The sequence below is a fragment of the Puma concolor genome, chromosome D1 (genome assembly GCF_028749965.1).
Source record: "Puma concolor isolate L17-30 chromosome D1, mPumCon1.1.hap2, whole genome shotgun sequence".
NCBI classification, from domain to species: domain Eukaryota; kingdom Metazoa; phylum Chordata; class Mammalia; order Carnivora; family Felidae; genus Puma; species Puma concolor.
Window position 1 is genome coordinate 108480726 of NC_141676.1, and position 24905 is coordinate 108505630.

General features: G+C 44.7%; 1 long non-coding RNA gene and 1 pseudogene across 1 annotated transcript in view; both read right to left on the reverse strand.

The window, feature by feature from the left end:
- LOC147576983 (uncharacterized) overlaps nucleotides 1-11200 on the reverse strand; it is a 29560-nt gene extending 18360 nt beyond the window's left edge. Inside the window, exon 1 of the long non-coding RNA XR_015240595.1 lies at nucleotides 11087-11200. This is a non-coding gene — a long non-coding RNA (uncharacterized LOC147576983). The remainder of the gene's footprint in view (nucleotides 1-11086) is intronic.
- A 10738-nt stretch (nucleotides 11201-21938) lies between these two features.
- LOC112865885 (elongation factor 1-alpha 1 pseudogene) lies at nucleotides 21939-24033 on the reverse strand (annotated as a pseudogene).
- Between the last annotated feature and the right edge of the window lie 872 nt (nucleotides 24034-24905).

Genomic DNA, 24905 nt, shown 5'->3' on the forward strand with positions numbered 1-24905 from the left:
GGAGACAGAGTATGAGGGTGGGGAGGGGCAGAGAGAGAGAGAGAGGGAGACACAGAATCTGAAGCAGGCTCCAGGCTCCGAGCTGTCAGCACAGGGCCCGACATGGGGCTGGAACCCACGAACCGTGAGATCACGACCGGAGCCGAAGTCAGATGCTTAACTGACTGAGCCACCCAGGCTCCCTATTTACATTATTTTTTGAAGCATTTTTTTTCCCCTATAAAGATGTATGCATTCTAATTTATCTTGAAGGGAGTAAGAGTGGTGTCCTAATTTTGGACATTTTTTAATGTTTATTTATTTTTGAGAGAGCGTGAGTGGGGGAGGGGCAGAGAGAGAGGGAGACACAGAATCGGAAGCAGGCTCTGCGCTGACAGCAGAGAGCCCGACGTGGGGCTCAAACCCACAAACCGTGAGATCACGACCTGAGCCCAAGGAGACTCTTAACCGACGGTGCCAACCAGGCACTCCTCTGTCTCTGACATTTCGTCAGCTGTTAGAGAAAACTGACGAGTGCAGCTCACTGTCTTTAAGTTGCATCAGCTATTTAATGAGTGAGAATATATTAAGCTTATTTTTAGAATGTTCCTTCTTATAAACGCAGCATGTACGTCATAGAGACTTAGCGGCCCCGTAGTGTGGGAAGTGAACTTGTCAGATATCACTCTCTTTACAGGGTCAGGTCCGACTGAAACTTACAGAGGGAAGTAGGGGACAAGCAAAGAAAATTCCAAGTGATTCAAGGAGCAGTATTTATAAACCTCTGAGTCAGTAATGATTCAGCGCCAAAGCACGGTGCTAAGGACTGCTTAGTTAAAGAGACAGTGGTGTAAAATTAAAGCTCGGATCACCGGTGGTTCTTATTTGTGGGTATCTGGGGTTATGAGGAGGCAAAACATTTGGCGTAAAATCTTTTCTCTCCAGATTCATTTGTATAATTCTTCACAAACTTGAAACTCAAATTTAAACTCTTCCTCCCTATTTTTTTTAAATAATCCAAGCAGAAAAGGAGGTAACCTGTGAAAGTTCATTTAAAATTAAAATTGGAGGTCTAATTAGATTTTTTATAAAAATAGGACTAGCATTTCTTGAGTACTTCACATCAGATACACCACATCTATGTGTTGTTGGTCTTACCCATTTTACAGATGTGAAACTGAGGCTTGGAGAGGTTACAAGCTTGCTGAAAGCAACACAGGTAATAAACAATTTTCAGGCATGATTTGAATTCAGATACTTGCTGTGAGACAGACCAAAGTTCCCCACGCCATGCTGTCTCCCATGGTGGGAAGAAGGGAAACGGCACGTTAAATGAGCCAAATTTCCAAATTCCACTTGGGTTTAAAGTAAGCTCCATAAGGGGCGCCTGGGTGGCTCAGTTGGTTAAGCATCTGACTTTGGCTCAGGTCATAATCTTGCAGTGTCTGAGCTGACAGCTCAGAGCCTGGAGCCTGCTTCTGATTCTGTCTCTCTCTCTCTCTCTGCTCCTCCCCCACTCATGCTCTCTCTCTCTCTCTCTCAAAAACAAATAAATGTTAGAGAAAAATAAAAAAAAAAAATAAAGTCCCTAAAATTTGAATCACAAAATGATAATAACATTAGAAATCATTTTAAAAAAATTTTTTTTTCAACGTTTTTTATTTATTTTCGGGACAGAGAGAGACAGAGCATGAACGGGGGAGGGGCAGAGAGAGAGGGAGACACAGAATCAGAGACAGGCTCCAGGCTCTGAGCCATCAGCCCAGAGCATGACGCGGGGCTCGAACTCCCGGACCGCGAGATCGTGACCTGGCTGAAGTCGGACGCTTAACCGACTGCGCCACCCTAGGCGCCCCAGAAATCATTTTGAAATCGTAGAGGATAAAAAAGTATACTGTAAATGAAGATGGTACTTGTCTGTCTTTGGTCTGATGTTGGTAAAATTATAACCTCCAATTTTTTTTTTCTTTTGAATTTTGAAGCCAGGTTCGGGGCAACTTTGTCATATTAATGATGACTTCTCTGTGTGTATCTGACAGTTTTTCTTCTGTAATGATATTGGATTATGATGAGATTCCTAAGTAGAATATGGGGCGGGAGGGGGGGCGGACCAAGTACACAGTTGGTAATGGACATGGGTTGGTAATGTGGGCACAGACTCCATCAGGGATTTTTTTTAATGTTTATTTTAGAGAGAGAGAGAGAGCGCACACGCTTGTGCACAGGGAAGGGGCAGAGAGAGAGGGAGACACAGAATCCAAAGCAGGCTCCAGGCTCTGAGCTGTTAGCACAGAGCCCAATGTGGGGCTTGAACTCATGGACTGTGAGATCATGACCTGAGCTGAAGTCAGAGGCTTAACCGACTGAGCCACTCAGGCGCCCCCCCATCAGGGATTTTAAAAAGGGCTAGGAATCATCAGTCTTGGCGATGCTTTGCAATGCAGCATTTTCTTCGAAACTCCCAGGGCAGGACTGCTACATCCCCCAACCCTCCAGAGGAAATCTGGTTCTTTAAATGACTGGACACCTCCCCTTTCTGGTCAAGTGCATTTACACACAGTGCAAGGCAATTGCAGAAACATGATTTCCTTGTAGCGTGGATAGTCTTTAGAGCTCTAGAAAAGAAACCATGGAGAACAGGGGTCCCCACACACTTGGCTTCACAGAGCAATACATCTTATATTCAACATGAATTAATTTATTGGGGGGGGTCATAGTCTTGGAAATATTATTTTTCAAGAACGTTAAAAAACACTTGCCATCTGCTATCATTTCAGAAAAGAAAGGCCACTTTAAAGATAGACCAAGGTGGGGCGCCTGGGGGGCTCAGTCGGTTAAACGGCTGACTGTAGCTCAGGTCATGACCTTGCAGTTTGTGGAATTGAGTCCCGCTTCGGACTCTGTGCTGACAGCTTAGACCTGGAGCCTGCTTTGGATTCTGTGTCTCCCTCTCTCCCTGCCCCTCCCCTGCTCGCACTCTTTCTCTCTCTCAAAAATAAATAAACACTAAAACAAATAATAACTCACTATAAAATCAATGTTTATGCCTTATTAAAAATATTTCTAAAGGTGTTTGGTTGATATATTTAGCTTTTTAGATATTTGGAATATAGAGAGTTAGGACTGTTACATCCTTTTCATAAAGGGTGTCGATATTTTATAACCTTCTTCTTGTCTTGTCCTGCTTTTAATTGATTTATTATTTATTTATTTATTTATTTATTTACTTACTTACTTACTTACTTACTTATAAGTAGGCCTCACACCCAGTGCAGAATCCAACACAGGGCTTGAACTCACAACTCTGAGATCAAGACCTGAGCTGAGATCAACAGTCGGACGCTTAACTGACTGAGCCACCCAGGCGCCTCAATGCTTTTAATCTTTAATGTTGCTTTGCTAATTATAATTGTATTGCTGCTTTTCCCTCTTTCCTTTCTTTTTGTTTTTCAAAGAATGTATTTTCCCAATATCTGCTTGCCTCTTCCTTTCTTTTCCACATTAAACAAATCACTTCACTGTAAGGGTGGCTTGAAATAAGATACATCTGCTTTTTAAAGTCCAATCTGACAATTTTTTTTTTTTTTGTCGTTGAAAGACGAATCCAGCCCATTCACATTTAATGGAATATCAGATGTCTTTGATTTTATTTCTTTCATCTTACCTTATGCATGCCATTTATGTTCCTTTGTTATTCCCGTTTCCCCCTTAATTTCAGTGGGTTGATAAAGGTACTATTCATTCTCTCCATTTTGCCTATTAAATTTAGAGGTTCTAGCACAATCTCCCACTCTTCTGGGTATTATTCTATTTTGCTCATTTCTACTGAACCGTTTCTGTCCCTGCTATTGATATGAAAACAAGGGGTCAAGCTTTATCTCTCCATCAAACGTTTTCTTTTCTGACTGCCCTCTTCCACTTTCATAACGCTCTTTACCTCCGATAAAAACCTAAGAAAAGTTCTTCCCTTCTCTGCTTGCTCCTTCCTCCATTCCCAAGGACCTATGAGACAGTTTAGTACTTTTAGATGTTTGTAGGGTTTTCCTGTAGGATTTTTTTAAGTTTATTTATTTATTTTGAGAGAGAAAGAGAAAGAGGGGGAGAGAGAGAGAGAGACAGAGGGAGCGAGCTCAAGTGGGGGAGGGGCAGAGAGAGAGAATCCCAGGCAGGTTCTGAGCTCTCAGTGCAAAGCCTGATGTGGGGCTTGAACACAGGAACCATGAGATCACGACCTGAACCGAAGTCAGAGGCTTAACCGACTGAGCCACCCAGGTGCCTTTGTAGGATGTTCCCTCTATTTGCATGACCATTATTTCGCACTTGCCTTACAAATTCCCAAGCACCCCATTATCTTCAATTCAGACGTAAATATAGGTGTCCCTGAGTGGCCAACGGCACACACACACACACGTATATGTGTACAGACAGACTCACAGTCATGCTCTTTCCTCACCACCTTGTGCCCCACTGCAGACGTTATCATAATTTGCATTTTGTTGTCTAAGGGTCGTTCACAAAGTACTTCCTTAGACGAAATATCTACGAGTGACACGGCCCTGGATCTTTGCACAGTGGCTCACAGCCTCCCCTCCCCCGGCAGGTGGCTCTCTCAGCAAGGGATAGGATTTGGGGTTGGAATCCTCCTCCGCCAATTCTGGGAGTGGAGTTCCTCAGTTCTCCTGTCTTCTTCTGCTCGGTGCAGGAATGCACTTGGTGTTGGCCCTTGTCCTTTGTAAGTAATCTAGTTTTCATGTCTGACAGCCTTTATATACATACACACACATATGTACACATATGTACACACATGTACACATATATATGTGTGTATATATATATATATCATGCTTAAATTTAGGAACTCTGCTAGGACATGACCAAGTGTGTTTTATTTTTCATTCCCCACCCCCCCCCCCCCATCAATTCTGCCCGAAACTCCATGAGCACTTTAAATTTGCAGACTCAAGTCTTTCTTCAAACCAGGAGAAATGTCTTCTATTATTTCCTTAATTAATGCATTCCTGCATCTGTTGCCTTTCCCTCCCTCGGAACTCCTATTATTCACGTTAGGTCGCTGCATCTGTCCCCTGAGCCCTTTTAGAAGACTTCTCATAATGATTTCCATGTCTTTGTGTTTTTACTTTCTGTGTGAAGATATCCTTTGCTCGATCATACATGCTCAGATTCAATCCCCAACAGAGAATAACAGCTCCTTCAATTCAGCGCTGGAATATGTAAAGTTAAAAAAAGGTGGGAGGGGAGAAAACCCTCTTTGAGCGTCCTAGAGTCTTTTTTCCTTAAATTGAGATTGAATTTCTGTGAGCACTATTGTTACTATTATTTTTTAAAACCTCGTTGAAAAATGAAAGCTGCTTCTTCTGCAGCCGTCCTTGTTCACAAGGAGATGCCAGTTTGGGGGCATTTTGCTTGTTTTTCCCTCTCTGGTACTACTGTCATTGTTTCCCTACGCGGGTTCTGTTCCCTCTTGGGGTATGAGCTGAGCAGCTGAGGGGGGGCTCGCGAAGGATGGTGAAGCCAGGCGGGCCAGCAGTCTGCTCCTCTGAACTGGGGACACACGGCCTGGCAAGCAGTGAGTCCTTGCTCATGGAGGTTCTCCCGGACAATTCTCCAAGCAGTGATCCGGGTCGGTCCCTTCCATCTAGTGGATCTTTAATCCTTTGGGACTTTTTCATGATCTTCTGTGGGATCCAGTAAATACAGTAACCTGCACACATTTTTGAAGGTGACCAAGTGCTATTTTTTAAAAAAAATTTTTTAATGTTTATTTATTTTTGAGAGGCGGGGTGGAGAGAGAGGGAGGGGGGTGGAGAATGTGAAGCACAATCCAGGCTCTGAGCTGCCAGCACAGAGTCGGACACGGGACTTGAACTCACAAAACGTGGGATCATGACCTGAGCCGAAGTCGGATGCTTAGCTGACTGAGCCACCCAGGGGCCCTTGAAGGTGACCAAGTGTCATTAAAATAGAGCAGGGCAGGGAGTTTGTATGCATGTGTTGGGACTATGCACGGGATACCACTGCAGTTTAAATAGGAATGGTCAGAGTGGGCTTCATCAGGAAGGTGACGTTTGAGCACAACACGAGTGTTGGGACGTGAGGATATCCGAGACAAGAACATCCTTGGCGGAGGAAATAGCCAGCGCAAAGGCACGGAGGTGAGAGGAAGTCTGGAGTCTTTGAGAAGCAGCAAGCAGCTGTGTGGCTGGAGGGCAGTGGAGTCAATATGGAGGAGAACGTTAAGAGATGAGGTTAGAGAGGTAACGGACAGCCTGATCAGTTAAGAGGTTACTGCGAATAATCCAGACAAGAGGCAGTGGTGGCTGGCTCTAGGCTGGCAGCAGTGAGGAGTGGGGTAAATTGTCCAATTGGAGATACTTTCTGAAGGCAAAGCCACAAGGATTTCCTGACTGATGTGAGGGACAGTGTGAGATCAAGAAAGGGATTAAGGGTTTTATTTACTTAAGCAACACTGATGTAGCATTTACATAATGTGCAGGTACTGTTCCAAGCATCTGACAAATACTAACTCATTTGGTCCTCATACCATCTTTACAGGGCATTTTTAAGATTAGGAGACTAAAACCCAGAGAAGCTAAGAGAGTTGTCCAAGGTCACACGGCCATTGTCATATATAGGATCCGAACCTAGGCAAGCTGGCTCTGAAGTCTGTCATATTAACTATCACATTCTGCCCTCCCTCTGTGGGAGGATTCGCCAGGTATTGAGAATGTCCACTCCAATTAAATAAGGCTTACTTGGGATTAGGGAACTAGACACTAGTAATAATCACAGGCTGGGTATCTGGACCCAGTGAGCCAATGACTTAGGCCAGAGTTACGTCACTCATCTGACTTCCACAGACCCTCACTTGGTCTGGTAGACCACAGTGGCATTTTGGGGCTTCAGGAATGAGTGCCAACTCAGAGCCAGTCTTCAATAATCCCAGAAAGGTCTGGGTATTTCCACGCCCACAGTGCACAGTCACCCTGGTACATGATCACATTCCTTTTGGGGGAGACTGGGAGGAAGATTTATGGTACTTGTGGCACCAGGTCCCTCCTCAAAGGGACCTATGACATTTTATTAGGGTCCTTCTACCTATGGGAAAAGAAGAAAAAAGTCTGACTTTAAGGAAATTACAGTTAACGCTGAGATTTTGGGCTTTAACAAGTGGAAGGATGGGGGGTACTGACTGAGGTGGGGAAGATTTTGGGGTGATCCAAATCGGAGGGTGGCCGGAAGATCAGGAATTCAGTGTGGGCCGTATTCATTTTGAGATCTTTTGAGACATCCAAGTGGAGTTTCTGAGTAGACGGCTGGATGGATGAGCTAAGGGTTCCAGGGGAAGGTCCAGCATGGAGGTATAAATCTGCCAGTCATCAACAAAGAGATGATATTTAAAGCCACGAGATCCTGGGGGAGAATAGGGGGAAACAGGCGAGGGTCTAAGAACCAAGCGCTGGACAGGGGGAAGAGGATACACCTGTAAAGGAGGCAGCTGCTGTGCCTGGCCGTGAATGCCAAGCGAGGAAAGCATTTCCAAGAAGTCGAACACGATCAAAAGCATCGAATGTTGCTGGTACGTCAAGGGGATGGGGGCTGTGCGTTGACTCAGTACTATGGCCATCACCAGTGACCTTGCAAAAGCAGTCTGGGGGGAGTGGTAGTGGCCGAAGTGCGGTGATGTTTGAGTGCGGCGACAGAGAATTGGAGGAGGATATAGTGAATAGCCAAATCTTTCCAGAAGTTCTTGCTGCAAAAGGAGACCAGAAAAGTGGACAATAGGGGAGGGGGGCAGTCCAGTCCAGAGAGGACATTTTTATAAGGCGATGAAGATAAACCTCTTTGTATACACGCTGGAAACAGCCCAGAGGGAAGATAAGGAAAAGGGATGATGCCGGAGAAGGGAACATTCCCGGAATGATGCACGAGTAGGCAAAGCCGGTTTCATCACAAACGTAATCAAACCCTAAACTAAACCACCAAGATTCACTTGAATTCATCACCCTTTTGCTTTTCTGCTGCTTTCACGCTTCGCGGGTCATCTTTTGCCAGCTCTGTGTACGAGCGACGTGTCCTCGTGAACCACTGTGCAGGGGCACCTCCATGGAGAGTCTGATGCTCACGGTGCTGTGGACCCACTTTGTAGGGGGCTTCCCAGGGTGGACCCTGAGAGACAGCGAGAGGTGGCTAGGAGGGGCAATCACCGAATCCCAGACCTAGGGAACGTGTGGTTCTGTTTCTCACGGCACATTGGCAGGTGCAGCCCACCTTCGTACCCAATCCTCTTGCCCCCTGGTACCACATGATGTCTCCTGAGGAGAGGCCACGGTTTCTGTCCTCCATGTAAAGCACTTGTGGGCAGCCCTCAGCTGGCAGTTTCCTGTCCTCTGTGCTCAGTCGCCCCTCAGTACTCTCAATGTTCATTGGTTTTCCAATTCTTCCGTCGGGTTATCTGTTCACTTGTTTTAACAAAGTCTTATCTTGTTAACGACTGTTTACTCCTCTAGTTATTACATTGAGAAACCAACACCTTGTCGGATAGCTTTTAGCTTAAGAAAACTGAGGAAAAAGTGGAAAGCTTTACACACTAATAATTAGAAGGTTTAATCCTTTTTCCTGTTTTCTTCCCAAAGAACACATATTTTTCTTTTCTTTTTTTTTTTCAGTATCAACTGAAGTGTAACGCGCGGGTAGATTCCCAGAGGACGTAAAAGTGAACTGCCCCAGTCGTGGCCTGAGAGGCCCCCCAGAGCAGTGTCGGGAGCTTAACGAAAGAGAAAGGGTATTAGACTCTGAAGAATCATCCACCACCGGCTTCTGTCTGCTGTTTTTCTGATGACTCAATCCCCTTACGAAGCTAATTTTTAATCGAGCAGCTTCTAAATTCGAACCACGGTGCATTCTGTGCCTTGTGCCAAACTGTGCTGTTGGAGACAACACCCCCGCCCCTGACCAAGGGTCACTAGAGGGAAGCGAGGACACGGGACACGATGGAGTCCAAGCCTGCTGTCTGCCCGCTACGTACCCCTACTGACCCTACATGTTGAGACGTCAGGCTCTGCTCCTGGGTGACGTCTTGTTGAGGGAGGCTTCACGCCCTCTTTGCCTCCTTCCCTGCAGTGCCCACCAGTGTGTGCCCCACAGAGGCAGGCAAGAGGTATTCGCCAAATGAATGAATCCATTAAGCAAATGATAAACCAGGTAACCTGCTCATTAGTTTCTGCTGGAAAGTAGTTTGCAGCTGAGAAGACAGAAGGCAATGTATCTTGTGTTCAGTTTCACTGTAAATGAACTCCATCCATCACTCCACCCTAACGCCAACACTTTCATTAGAATGACCGGTTTTTATTTGTTTAGTGTTTTGGGGCCTCTTTTTTTTTTTTTTTTTCTATGACTCTCTATTTGAGTCGGGTTGCAGTGGTGAGATCTAGTTTAGTGTATCTATCTGTGACACAAAAAACTTTTAGCAGGGATTATAATCTTACTCTCCTCTCCACCAGGCTCCACTTTATGTGGATGTGGACTGTCGTCCCTCACTCCAAAGCCTTCCTGACCCCTGCCCCTCTGCCTGGGAGGTGCCCCCTCCCCCTGCCCACCTGACACGCTTCTGAGCAGGGCGAGGCTGAGGCGAGTAGTTGCTGGAACCAGAAGTTTGGGTTCAACCAGTGGTTTTGATTCTACCTGCCTCTTGTATGACATTAGATAAAATTCTTAACTTCTTGGATTTCAGTGATGTCTTTTGCATAAATGTCAGCGTAGCTGGTCTCGATGGACTGTCGTGAGGATTTAGCGAGATAATACACAAACACAGCACAGGCACGGGCCCTTAGCTAGTGCTCAGTGACAGCACTGTTATCATTAGCCCCACTAGGGCCATCCCCACCATCCCCACCACCATCAGCAGGATCATCACCAGCACCACCACCATCATCCTTTGACCATCTGCTCCTATATGATCTACTCCGTGCAGCTTCCCTAGACTTCCCACCACCCCGTATCACAGTATACACCCAGAACTCATCATATTACACCGTTCCTTTTCATGTTGGCTCTCTCCAGGGCTGAGCCACTAAATGGCAGTAACTTATTAATCATCAGTGTCTTACTAATTAATTAATTAATTAATGGCAGTGTCTTATTAATTATCAGGTCTCTGGTATCTAGTATCTCACTCCGGACCTGCTACCTAAGATTGGCTCATTAGATGTGTTTTGAAAAAATACAGGAATAAAATCAACTTCTGATTGGGCATAAAGTTTGTATCTCAAAAAGTAACATGAAAACGATAGAACCCGCGTCTGGGAGACTGAATGCGAGTACCGTGAGATTAAATATGGAGATTCAGTAGGATTATGTCTTTTGGAAGTTCTACATGCAATCTGGTAAATTTGTACTGCTTTTTAAAAATGTTATTTTTGAGAAACAGAGAGAGCATGAGCAGGGAGGGGGGGAGAGAGAGAGAGAGAGAGAGAGAGAGAGAGAGAGAGAGAGAGAGAATCTCAAGCAGGCTCCGTGCTGTCAGGGCAGAGCCCAACATGGGGCTCAAACTCCTGAACCACAAGATCATGAGCTGAGCTGAAATCAAGAGTCAGACACTCAGACCGACTGAGCCACCCAGGTGCCCCTAAATTGGGACTCTTTTAAATGTCAATATACAAAGTAAATGTATGCTCATTGATAGCACTAGGAGTATTATTTTATTATTTTAAGCATTTACAAATATGTTGGCTGTGTTTTTGTTTTTTTTGACATATTGTTGGATACGTCTTCATTTTTTTTTGAGATGGCTTTTTGATGAAGAATGCAATCCCTGATCAAAATATTGTCTGTCTGAGACATTGCAAGTGATTTAAACTTACTTTGTTTTATTATAAGCACTATATATAAAAATTAAAGCACTAATTTTTTTTTTTTTGAGAAAAATCGAGTCTGCCTGACTTCCATTATATTCAGAGTTATTATTCAGTAGTGCCCAGATCTACAAAACTTGGGGACAAGAAGATGAACATGGGAAATGCCATTATGGATCTCTGTGTCCTGTGACTCTCCCAGCTCCCTCACAACAACCTCTTCGTTGGCTTCTTACCTCTGAAAAGCTCAAAGCTTCTACTGGAAGTTGGAAGCAGAGGTCAGAAGGACAATCTCCCAGCTACCGTCTCAGTAATTGCTGTTGCTTTCCTGGGAATTGTAAAGGTCCTGAAAAATTGGAAATATCAAAGTAGTTAGAAGGTTTGACGCTCTTTCTTGCATTCATTACGGAAACCCAGATTTCTGGGGTTCCTGGGCTCCAGTTTGCTTGGATAGCATTTCAAAATGAAACAGACGTCCTTGTGGGCTTTGGAGGCCCAAGTACAAGTGATTTGGGAGGCCATAGCTAGCAGAAAGAACGTGAGCTTTGGGGTTGAGTAAATCTGGAGACTCAACCTCAGGAGTATCAATACATTAGTATATTAGTGTTCTGTTAGTGTATTCATCTTTCCAAGCCTTCATCTCCTGGCTTTGTATGTGGGTAATTATAATAGCTACTTGAAGACCAGGTTCCGGTGCTGAATAAATAGAATAATATCCATTAAGCATCTAGCATAGTTCATGGCCCACTGTTCACTTTCAGTATAAAAGGAAGAGGCTGGGGGGGGGGGGAGAAAGAATGATGGAAGGGGGGATCTATAGAGTACACACCAACCAAATGCAACGTACGGAGCGAATTTGGGGCCTCGTTTGAACTATTGTGAAATATTTTGGGCAGTTTGAATGCTGAGTGGGCACTTAATGATCTTGAGGAATAATTACTTTTTTTTTTTAATTTTTCTTAAAAATTTTTTTAATGTTTATTTATTTTTGAGACAGAGAGAGACAGAGCATGAATGGGGGAGGGGCAGAGAGAGAGGGAGACACAGAATCGGAAGCAGGCTCCAGGCTCCGAGCCATCAGCCCAGAGCCTGACGCGGGGCTCGAACTCACGAACCGTGAGATCGTGACCTGAGCTGAAGTCGGACGCTCAACCGACTGAGCCACCCAGGCACCCCAATTACTTTTTAATAATGGTGTTGCTGTGTTAAAAAATGAGTTCCTAGCTCCTAGAAAGACATGCTGAAATATTTCTGAATTACACAAAAAAGTTGCTTGCAAGTATTTACTTGCTAAAAAAGTTATAAGGTATACACTGCTCTTTTAAAAAGCCAAGCCTGAATGCATAGATACATAGAAAATTTGACAAGCAAATGAAACATTACCATACATGTGAACTGGAACAAAATTAAATGCCAAGCAAGGTTCAGGGACATCTGCCTGTTCCTATTCTTGTTGGCTTTACTAATCAGGTCGGCAACAGAATAACACTGCGCCATGATATTTCACTCCATGTATTTTTGATGTTTTCTATATAACATCAGTGCTACTTTTCTGACATTATCACGTAAATGCAAGCAACTTTTCGATATTGTAAATAATTCACATTGAAAATACAGTCACCACGATTCCTCTTTTATGCCTCCAGATTTATTTAAGACCGTCCTGAGAATGCAAAGTAAGCTGTCAACAAACAAACATCCCAAAACTTCTTGTCCGTGCGCATGAAGAGATGCTCAACGTCACTCGTCATCGGGGAAACGCAAATCAAAACTACAATAAGAGATCACCTCACACCTGCCAGAAGGGGTAAACTAAAAAACACAAGAAACAAACGAGCGTCGGTGAGGATGTGGGGGAAAAGGAACCCTCGTGCACTGCTGGTGGGAATGCAAACCGGTGAAGCCGCCGTGGAAAACAGTATGGAGCGTCCTCAAAAAGTTAAAAATAGAACTACCCTATGGTCCCGTAATCACACTACTGGATATTTGTCCCCAAAATACAGAAACACTAATTCAAAGGGATACATGCACCCCCTATGTTTACAGCAGCATCATTTACCATGGCCAAGATATGGAAGCAGCCCAAGTGTCCATTAATTGATGAATGGATAAAGAAGATGTGGTGTATATACAATGGAATATTACTTAGCCATAAAAAAGATTGCGATCTTGCCATTTGCGGGGACACGGATGGAGCCAGAGACTATAATGCTAAGCGAAGCAAGTCAGTCAGAGAAAGACAAATACCATACGATTTCACTCATACGTGGAATTTAAGACACAAAACAAATGAGCAAAGGAGAAAGAGAGAGAGAGAGAGGCAAACCAAGAAACAGACTCTTACCTGTAGAGAACACACGGGTGGTTATCCGAGGCGAGGTGTGGGGGGGGGTTGAGATGGGTGAACTAGGTGAAGGGGACTAAGGAGGGCACTTGGGATGAGTACGGGGTGTTTTATGGAAGTTCAGTCACTAAATTGTACACCTGAAACTAATCAGCACTGTATTTTAACTACACTGGAATTAGAGGAAAAAAGAATGACTCTAGAGTCTCAGCCTAAGCAACGGAACGAGCGACTGGTGGTGCCATGTAATTACACGGATAAGACTTTTGGGGAGACTGATCTGGAGAATCCTTAGCCCATTAGATTAGAGAGAGACAGAGAGACAGCACAAGTGGGAGAGGGGGATGGAGAGAGGGGGACACAGAATCCGAAGCAGGATCCAGGCTCTGAGCTGTCAGCACAGAGCCCGACGCGGGGCTTGAACTCACAAACGGCTAGATCAAGACCTCCCAAGTCGGAGGCTCAACTGACTGAACCACACAGGCACCCCTAGATTAGATAGTACTGAAGCCACGGGGAAGAACTCAGAAGACGGCAAAAGGTCCGAGGACACGTACCCAGGGCACCCCAACGTGTGGTGTGCCGAGTAATGTCACCATCACAGCCCAGCATCCTCCGGACCCTCTGGGCCCCTTATCTAAAGCCCCCCTCTTCCTGGCCCGGTTCACAGCAAAAGGCTCTCCTTGTTTTCCCCAGTCGGCCCTGAAGCTGCCTTTATCTCAACCGCAGCTGCTCTCACAAACTGTCTTCTTCACTTGCTTGCACGTGGCCTCACCTGCTTCCTTTAGCTTTTCGGTTTGCATTAGTCTTGCTGCCCCACCGAAACTGCTGTCTCCTGGAAAGCAGGGACGATGTCTGAGAAGTCCCTGTATCATCTTCAAACTCCGACAGAGAACTATTCAGTGCTCAGAAGTCCGTGTGGCTCGACAGGCTGAGGCTGCTTGGGAAACGCCCCGTGAGTTCACGCTGGCCCTGCTGTGCCGGCGACCCCACGTCTCCCGGCACATTCCCCCCACGGTGGTGCCACCGGGTGGGAATAAACCATTGCCTCCCGTGTCAGAGATTTAGTAAGCGCCAGATAATCTCCCAGCCAGGGAGGTGGGCAAACTGAAAAGTACAAAGAAGAGAATTCACTTTCTTGGTAAACAAACGGACACAAGGCGATACAACACAAGCAAAACCCGAACTGCGTTGGAAGGGGAAAGGCCCCCAGCTCCCACTCGGGGGGCCTGAGCGCACGATCTGTTTGCTGAATGAGGCGAGCCAGTTTGAACACTAAAGAGAGTTGCTCCCTATTGCATCCCTATTGCTTCCTATTGCATCTCTCGTTCCCCATATTTAACCCACCACAGGGTCCCTTTTCACTCTACACACAAACACATCCAATTCCATCTGCTTCCTTCCATCTCCACTGGTGACCCTAGTCCACCTGAATGTCTCCCACAAGGTCTACTCCAAGAGCTTTCTGACTTCTCTCTGCTTTATTCCTGTCCACGTTCGACAAAGCAGCCAGGCATCTCTTAAAAATATACACCTGACCATATCACTTGCCCGCCTAAAACCAGGCAGTGACTTATATGTGTGACTTCCTATGGCCTTGAAGATAAAATTCAAACACATTGTCCCAGGTCTGGGTCACATGGCCTTTGAATTCTAGTCAACCTAACCTCTAACCCCTCATCTCCTTGCTGCCACTCCCTGGGCACACTGGCCTTCTTTCCACTTCTTGAGCTGGCTAAGCCTCTCCAACTTAAAGATTTTGCATCCCCTGTTCTCTTTTCATGGAAGGTCCTACCTCCAATCATATGACCTCTGAATGACCTCTGCCCTTGTCATTCAGATTGGGCACAGAGAGGTCTTTCATAGCCACGCAATTTAAAGTAGCCCTCTGACACTCCCTATCAGACAGTTTTCATATTTGCAGGGCTGGACATTATCTTCCATTTTTCTCGTTTATCTGTTTACTTCTCTGGTTACTGTCTATACGTCTCTGCTAGAATGCTCTGTGAGCAGACATCTTGTCTCTTTGGGTCGTTGCTGTATTCTTAGAGCTTAGGACAGTATCTGGCACTTAAAAGATAACTCTAAAAATGTTTGAATACATGAATACAATGTCTCCAGGGCCCAAGCGTTCTAATTCAATCTCTAAACAACTGCCAGAGCGAACTCTCTAAATTATCTATCGCACCAAGCCACCCCTTGCTGAAAACACGCTAGAGGTTATACGTGGCCGAGAAAATATAATCCAAACTGCTTAGCATAGGCCTCAAGACCCTCCGTGAGCCAGTCTCTGCGTGTCTCTCCTGTCTCATTTCTCACAGAGTCCCCGCCCCCCCCCCCATGCCTAATGGCCTGCAAGATGCCTAATGACTAGGATGTCCAAGATGCCATGCTGTTTCATGCCTCTGGGTCTTTGATCAAGTTCTTCATCATGTTTCAATCATCCTTTCTCTCCATTATTTTTCCCACTCTGATGCCCTCATTGACTTATTTTTTAAAGATACATCTCAAATCAGGAAGCTGTTCTGATCCCCCCATCATCCCAAACTCCAACCTTTTCTTTACGACTTACACTTGCCTCCATTATAGCTGCTCTAACTCTTTACTGCCCCAGTTTGCTCTCACGTCTCTCTGTCTCCACTTTAACTATAAACTCCAGGAGGGCGGGCATACTATCGTATGTCATATCATGTTATATATCATCTTATCCCCAGATGTGACTCATGGTTGCCACTCACACAAGTGTTGGTTGACTGATGCAGTGAACGTATAGATCAATTTAGTTTGTCACAAAAATGCAAGGAACTCGAGAATGCCCGACATCACGTGCAGTGGGGTTGACAGGTGCTGCTTATTCTTCTGTGTTTACTGTGGCTTGGGCCCCACTTCATAAGGCAGATTCATGTAGATGAATGTTTTCAAGCGCTTAAGAAAAACGGGCTCTAGGAGAACACAGTCAATTTATCACCTAAAACCAATTCTTAGATCTTCACAGGGGAAATGAATGGGCCTGACAAGAATCTGAAATACTTAAGGAAAAGTTGATTAAAGAAGGCCTCCTGAATGATTAATTACAAAATTTAATATCTGTGGGAGAGAGTTTTACTGACATTTAAATAAATGCCAACAAAACAAGCTGCAATTAAGCATTTGCCGCAGCACATAAAGCATCATCAAGGTATTCGTTCTGAATCACAATTATATAAATAAAGTATGTGCAACCCTGAAATAAAAACATTCATGTTAGCTGTGATTCATTGACTGAAGCTTCGCAATTTGAATGCATTCATTTTTAGCATGATAATTGCAAACCCTGCTGTTCAGAGGTGAGTTAACATGCCCCCTTTCCCTGGTTCTTCCGTCTGCTGCTTTCTCGCTTCCAGTTACCTCAGCTTTGGCTGACACCTTTTCATAAAGTCTATAGTCAACCTTAAAAAAATTTTTTTTAAAAATTTACATCCAAGTTAGTTAGCATAGAGTGCAACAATGATTTCAGGAGTAGATTCCTTAATGCCCCTTACCCATTTAGCCCATCCCCCCTGCCACAACCCCTCTAGTGACCCTCTGTTCTATTTGAGTCTTTTATGTTTTGTCCCCCTCCCTGTTTTTTTTTTTTATTATTTTTGCTTCCCTTCCCTTATGTTCATCTGTTTTGTATCTTAAATTCCTCATATGAGTGAAATCATATGATATAGTCATCTTCTGATGAACCTACCCGATGGCCCCAGCTTACTTGAGTCTTTGGGGTATGTAATTCATCGATGCAATGAATATTTATTTTTCATCCACTATGCATTAGTATGAGGCAAGGCTTTGGTGAAAAAAGAAAAGCAAAAACTAAACCAAACCAAGAACAAAAACAAACAAACAAAAAAACCAGACTTGTTTCCTGACCCCAAATATCCTATTATCCAGCAGGAAAATAGATATGAAATAAACATTTAATTAAGTTGTGAGCAGTACTATCAAAGAGAAGCACATGATGTTCTGAGAAACAGTAACAGGGAACCCAACTGAAATTGGAGATCCAGGCAGCCTCCCTGAGGAGGAGACCAGCTGGAGGAGAAGGGAGAAGAAAGTCCAAAGGGAGAGAGAAAAATCGTGACTTGGAAGGTATGTCTGATTGGGTCGACACAAAGATTATGGGTCCTGTTTGGCAGATAATCTTCCCCCCCCGCCCCGGCCCCACAGCAGCAGAGGAGGAAGATTGTCAGATGTCACAAAGTCACCAAACATTCATGGAGATGAACATGAAATGAAGGGAAAGCATTTGTGGAGCCACATTTTAGGGAAGATAAGAGAGAGACTAGCTTACAAAACTTTCCTCATTTTGAGGGGGTTCCTAAAAGAAGAGAGAACCAAATTACTTGAGCAGACACAGAAGGAATGTCAACTTTACTATGTAGATATTCCAACAGAAGACAAGTTGGCTCCTTGTCAAGGCACCGATTCTACCACATTCCGCCCAGCACATCAGAGACTATGTGGGAAGATGGTTTTCTCTCTGACGTAGAGGGGATGTTCCCTTAATCCTTGACGGCCCGTAAGTGCAGGGTGCATCCACACTTTCAGTTATGGGAAAGATGAAATCATTGGCTGAAAAATGTTTTATGTGTCCAGGATCACCAACAATATGTATAAAAGAGAAACTGATAGTTTTCGCAGAAATGAAACTTCCTTTGTGTGGTTAGCACATGTGATTAAAACAAGAACTGCACAGCATGCCCCCCACCCTGTTTGGGCTGTTCTAGATCTTAGGGACTTTCATTCCTTATACAGAAATAGGGAAAAGGTCTTTTTCTTTCTCCCTCTTTAAAAATTAAAAAAACATTTTTTTTTTCTAAGATGGTCATTCTCATTCTTGTCTGCACACCAGAATTACTTGGGGCACTCTGAAAACTCCAGGTGCCTTGGGACGCCTGCGGGAGCCCTTTATTCCATGGGGCTGGGTTGGGTTTACAGATCTGTAGTTTAAACATCTTTTCCAAGTGATTCTGACGTGCTGCCGTCAGGTTTGAGACTTGCTTTAGTGTCTATGGCCCTACCACCCTGAACGCGCCCGATCTTGTCTGATCTCGGAAGCTAAGCAGGGTCAGGCCTGGTTAGTACTTGGGCGGGAGAATCGCTTTAGTAAGTCTTTATTCACCACCTGTCTTTTTATTTTCCTTTAAAAATAATCTCCTTTCTGAAAATCAAAGGAACAATGAAAACAATAATTCAGATGATCCTGTACCTTAAAATGATAGGAGGGGCTTGGAAACTTTCACGAGAACGTTGTGCTGCCCTCATCTGCCTGCAGTGCAGGTGGTGGGAAGTAGCCGGACCGTCGGCCCCGGTAGGCAGTCTGGCTTTGGCTGAAGGACTCAGCAGGGTTTTCCAGACATTCTCACTGGTCACAACTTCTACCCGACTCCACATGTCGACAACACAGTCCTGTATCTAGTCTTCTCTCCTTTTGACGGACCACATGTTCCAGGCAGGACACGTGAAAATAGGACCCCTGGGACCATACTAGCCGCCCCCATTGGCCGTCACTTCTTCTCGGTTGGCTCCCAGTTTCCTCTGGCAGATGCCAAGATAGATACGCAAGCCTTTATCTGAAGCCCTTGGGGCCAGATGTGTTTTGGAATTCAGAATGTCTCAGACTTTGGAAAGGTATGTTCCACGCTCTATATTTCATGTGCCCTCCCTCAGTGAGGCTGCAGGAGCACCGTGTAATCAAGCATTTTCATGTTTGTGCAGGAAACACATAACCACTCCCGTGAAGCAAGCTGTATAAAGATTCCAAGCAGCCTCACACATGCACAGGTCGGGTTTCGCCTCTAAAGGACATTGCTAGACACCTGATGGATAGAACCTTCTTGACTTCAGAGCTCTTCGGATTTTGAGGCCGTGGATAAAGAACGGAAGACCTGGGGCAGCAGCATTATTTCAAATGGGTGCAAAACTGTCTTTTCACTGAGTTTGCTAGTTTTTCTCATCGTTTGTGGCAGACACCTACTCACATGAGGTTACATGGATTTCCACTGTCAAGTGAATTCTGACTGTTAATACTTCCCACTTGGTCAGAAGTGGAAAGCCCAGATAATGCTACATTGTTGGGGGCGGGAGGGGTGTAAAACTAAAATAGCTTAAACAGACAGTTAGAAGCTGTTACCATTGAACCCTGATGACTCAAGTTCAGAATGTAACTCCCCGACTTCAACCTCAGGTGGGCCACATTCTGCCTGTGGTCATCCCAGTAGTTGCCTCTTCTTCGACCTCCAGGTATTATCTTTCCCCCTCACGTGGTAAGTTAGATTTTCTTAGTTGTACTGGCCAAATCTCTGTTGTATTGGCCTTCTTCATATCTGTCAGGACAGGAGGTTCCTGGTGGGGTGTTGGGGGGAGGGGACGTGAACATACTGCAGAGACTCAACTGTTACACATCGCGTATGTGGTCTCTGTTTTCACAAGGTGGCAAGGCCCAAGAGAAATGTGAGTTATGTGCACTTATTTCCTATTATATTGGCTCCTCTTTGAAAGCAAATTTTCTTCCTTGTACTCCTCAGAACCCGTGGTGTCATTGGTGGGCGGCTAAAAAAAAAAAAATCCTATTGTTTTCTTAATAGTTGAGAATAGAATTCCCTTTGGGAATAAATGGTCTTCAATAAAGAAAACACCTTGAAAGCATTTGGCTATGGAAAAAAAAAAAGTCTACAGTAGGATTCAGAAGTCTGGGCAGAACAAAGAGAGGGTAGAATCAGCTTGCATTTAAAAAATAGTTGGTGGTGGTGGTGGTGGGAGGGGACAGAAAGGAGAGAGAAAGGCTGAGCATCACGGGAAATCAGCCAGAAGCCTTTATAGAACAGGGTGACCATTATTCATTCAGTTCTAACTGCGTGGAGGTCAGCAATGCAAAACCATCTCTTTCTTAATTTCTCTAAACTGTCTATAAAATCTGCTACACAAAATCTGTTGTTTATGTGTAAAAGTAAGGAAGGTGGTTCAAGAACTCAAGTGGCGAGAAAGAAAATGTTGCGAGATGCCAAGAGGAGAACAAAAAGTCAGAGGAATCGAGGGGTGGTCCTGAGAACACAAGACCCTAGGAATACACAGAAATGGCACCGGGCTTTCGATGCGAGGTGTGTTGGAGACCATAAGTAGTCTCATCTAGATTTTAAAAGATGGGATGACCCAGGATGTCATCTAGATTAAGGAGTAAATGCTCGACAAAGGTTACAGAAGACATTAAAAATGATCAATGCCAGGGGCGCCTGGGTGGCTCAGTCAGTTAAGTGTCCAACTTAGCCCAGGTCATGATCTCGTGGTTTGTGAGTTTGAGCCCTACGTTGGGCTCTGTGGTGACAGCTCAGAGCCGGCAGCCTGCTTAGGATTCTGTGTCTCCCTCTCTTTCTCTGCCCCTCCCCTGCTCGTGCTTGGCCTCTCTCTCTCAAAAATAAATAAACATTACAAAAAAAAAGATCATCACTAGACTTAGGAGAAGTTACAGTCACGTGCATGATAGAGTCCTAGAGAGGGAATTAGAAGTTCTGGGCTTTGGGGCGCCTGGGTGGCTCAGTCGGTTAAGCGGCCGACTTCGGCTCAGGTCATGATCTCGCGGTCCATGAGTTCTAGCCCCACGTCGGGCTCTGCGCTGACAGCTCAGAGCCTGGAGCCTGCTTCAGATTCTGTGCCTCCCTCTCTCTCTGCCCCTCCCCTGTTCATTCTCTGTCTCTCTCTGTCTCAAAAATAAATAAACGTTAAAAAAAAAAAATTAAAAAAAAAAAAAAAAGTAGTTCTGGGCTTGAATTCTCTCTCTCTCTTTTTTTCCCCCAGCTTCCAGTACCTTCCCCCTCCACCCACCCTGCTCCAAATCTAGATACAACAAACTCTAGCAGGACAGTCTTCAATACTATTTAACTTTCACACTTGGAGTTCTTCGGACTATTTCAAAATTTGTTAATGTGAGAACGCACATCCCAATAAGTGGGAAACTAACATTTGAGATGATACCAACAGATTCACTCGATTGACGTAGCTACAATTTTATATGCAACACGTGGACTTTAGTGTCGCACCATTGGGCCTTCTTATAACAAGCTTATTGATAAACAATGATAATCTTTGCTTATCTGCCCTAACCTATGAAGGCTTGTCACCAACAGACCCTCACCCATACCTTTTCACCATGTCCTTAAAAAACACATGATTCGGGGCACCTGACTGACTCGATCCGTTGAGCATCTGACTTTAACTCAGGTCATGATCTCCCGGTTTGTTGAGTTCCAATCCCACCTCTCTCTGTCCCCCACCCCACTCATGCAGTCTCTTGCAAAAATAAATAAACCTTAAGAAAAAAGAGGTTTAAGAAAACCCAGATGATTCTTCCTTTCAAACAATGTATTAAAAACCCACAAATTCCTACCCAAAAGAAAATGTTAATCCAGAATTATCAAATTTTGAAATTTCAGCAGATGAACAGCAGAAATAGACTGTGGGCAACTCTTACCTATGTCTTTTACTTAAGTAGTACTGTGGGGATTTATAGTGTTGACCGAAAGAAGATCGTTTACTCATTAAACTTGGCTTTAATGGGTCTCAGAATTCTGCGGCAGAGTTTTGGTGAAGTTGTTTCCATTAAAAAGTACGGATTTTTAAAAGCTAATAAGTTAAAACTGCCACACACACACACACACACACACACACACACACACACACACCCCAAATGGTCTACAAAACATTTCCCTTACCTTCTCAAGGTTTTATGATGCACTATCATTAATCATTTCTTTATTATTAAACTTAAGCGACCAGTTCTGAGACATTCTTCCACCGCCGATTATGACTGGGGTGGCAGGTATCAGGGATAGTATCCATTTAGCCTTCTGAGCTTTCAGACCCGGTGACCTCTCCAGCTCCAGCCGCCTTCCAGTCCACTGCTTTGCCGACACCCATAGCCACCATCTGTGTCACATTACCAACAGCAAAACGACCCAGAGGACAGTCAGAGGAGCTCTCAACACACGTGGGCTGCCCAGGAACCATATCAACGATGGCAGCACCACCAGATTTCAGGAACTTGGGGCCATCTTCCAGCTTCTCCCCAGAGTGACAATGAATCTTCTCTTTCAGCTCCATGAACCTGCGAGCAACATGAGCTTCTGTGAAAATCAGGCTAGGGTCGTAGCCGGTAGTGATTTGGCCTGGAAGGTTCAGGATAATCACCTGAGCTGTGAAGCCAGCTGCTTCCACCGGTGGCTCATTTTCACTGTCATCAGCTGCAGCACAACCAACGTCTCTGAGAGACGTATGCTTGACGTGAAAGCCCGCTTTGTCCCCAGGAAGATCTTCGTTCAAAGAGCGTTTCAACAGAATTTACTTTAGTTGTCATGTTGACTAGAACAGAGAGGGCCATTAGGCTGAGTTCAAGAACACGGGTCTCTACAGGGACGGTGCCAATACCATGAATTTCGTAGACGTCCTGGAGGGGCAGATGCAAAGGCTCGCCAGGTGGACAAGTTGGTGGCAGGATGCAATCTAGAGCTCCGAGGAGGGTGGCTTCGCTGGCATTGCCGTCTTTAGGGTGACTCTCCATCGCTGAACCAAAGCGTGTTTGCGCTGGGCCCCAGCAGGCTGTTGCCATTCCAAACAGAAATCGACACAAATGCTTCTGCGTTGGGCTGGTAGCCAGTTTTCTTAATGCAGGTGCTGGCTTGCTTAATGACTTCCTCCTACCTCTCCTGGCTACAGGGTGGTGCAGTGGAATCCACTTTGTTACCAGCAACAATTAGTTGTTTCACACTGAGTCTCGTGAGCCAGAGGGCATGCTCACGGGTCGGCCCATTCTTGGAGACGCCAGCCTCAAGTTCGGCAACGCCAGCAGCAACAGTCAGGAAGTGCAGTCAGTGGGAGATGTGCCTGTAATCGTGTTTCTGATTAAAGTCTGTGTCCCAGGGCATCAGTGACGGTCACATACTACTTGCTGGTCTGGAATTTTACAGGGATATATCAATGGTGGTGCCCTGTTCACGTCCGGCTTTCTTTTATCCAGATGTTGGCATACTTGAGGGTGCCCTTTCCCACCTCAGGAGGCTCCTTCTCAAGTTTTTCTGTGGATCTTCTGTCGCGATCCCACCACATTTGTAGATCAGGTGATGGTGGACCCACCCCAATCCACATGTCCAGTGACAATGATATTAATAGGAACCTTTTCCTTTCCCATTTTAGCTAAGATTGAGGGGTAATTTCCATGATATCTGAGTTCTGGCGGCAAATCCATTGTGAAAAAGTGGGTTTGAATTCTGTGGCATAAAATAATCATGTAAATTTGGGAAGACACATTAACTACTCTGAGCTGTAGTTTTCTCATCTGTCCAGAGAGAGAAGAAACTAATTATTGGTTCTGTCACCTGTAAAATGGATCAGACGGTAAATGAGATGCTCTAGGAAGGAGCACAGAATTTGGAAACAGATACCCACATAAGATGTACCTGTGTTGGGACGCCTGAGCTGCTCGGTCGGTTAAGCGTCTGACTCTTGGTTTCGGCTCAGGTCATGATCTCATGGTTTGTGGCTTTGAACTCCACACCGGGCTCTGTGCCGACAGTGTGGAGACTGCTTGGGATTCTGTCTCCCTCTCTCTCTGCCCCTCCTGTGTGCACTCTCTCTCTCTCAAAATAAACAAATAAACTTAAAAAAAAAATAAAATAGGGGCTCCTGGGTGGCTCAGTCAGTTGAGCATCCAACTTCTGCTCAGGTCATGATCTCGCTGTCCATGAGTTTGAGCCCTGTGTCAGGCTCTGTGCTGACAGCTCAGAGCCTGGAGCATGTTTCAGATTCTGTGTCTCCCTCTCTCTCTGCCCCTCCCCCACTCATGCTCTGTCTTTCTCTGTCAAAAATATATAAACATTTAAAAAAAAGTTTAAATAAATAAATAAATAAAATATAAATTACTTAAAAAAATACACCTGTGTTTGAACCTTGCTTCTGCCAGTCACTGTCTGTATAATATTCAGTTAGCTACTTAAATTCCTAAGCCTTAGTTTCTTCATCTAAGAACAGTCCTAACAATACCTATGCCTCAGATGGCTTTGAGAGGATTAAATATTTTAGTCTAGGTAGAGATGCTTCAGAAATATTTGACCTGTCGCTCTCAGATTTAAATCATATTTCTTCACTTAATTTCCCTCTCCATGATCTTGCAAGAAAGAAATTTCTGGTTCTGCTTTATAGGGCAGTCCAATGCCACACCAACTGACCTCTGTTTTGCAGAACAATAAGTAACATGAAGTAACATTCATTCAACTTTGCATTTTATCACTTATATGGAATTTAATAGCAATAGTCAAATCCATATACTCCTCTGGTTACTGACTGTAATGCGCTACGTATTAACTAAGAAAGCTCTGTTTAGGGAATGGTATCCAGAGAGGTGATACAGTTTGCCTACAGATTGTTTCATTATACAGTTTCTATATCTGATACAGAGATAATGCTTTCTCAACATCAATTCTAAATTCCAGGGCACTTTATTTTAATAATTCTGGAGAATGCAGTAGTAGTGGAACGCTTGCTCACAATTTTTTTTTTTTTACCTTGGAGTAACTGGGGGCCACAGCAGTCAGCTCCTTCACTCCTCACTCCACTAAGCCAGGGGCAGGTCCACTTAGATTTATAGGAAAAGGCAATCCACAAAGAAAGAAGGTATGAAATCCTCACTTCTCCTATGA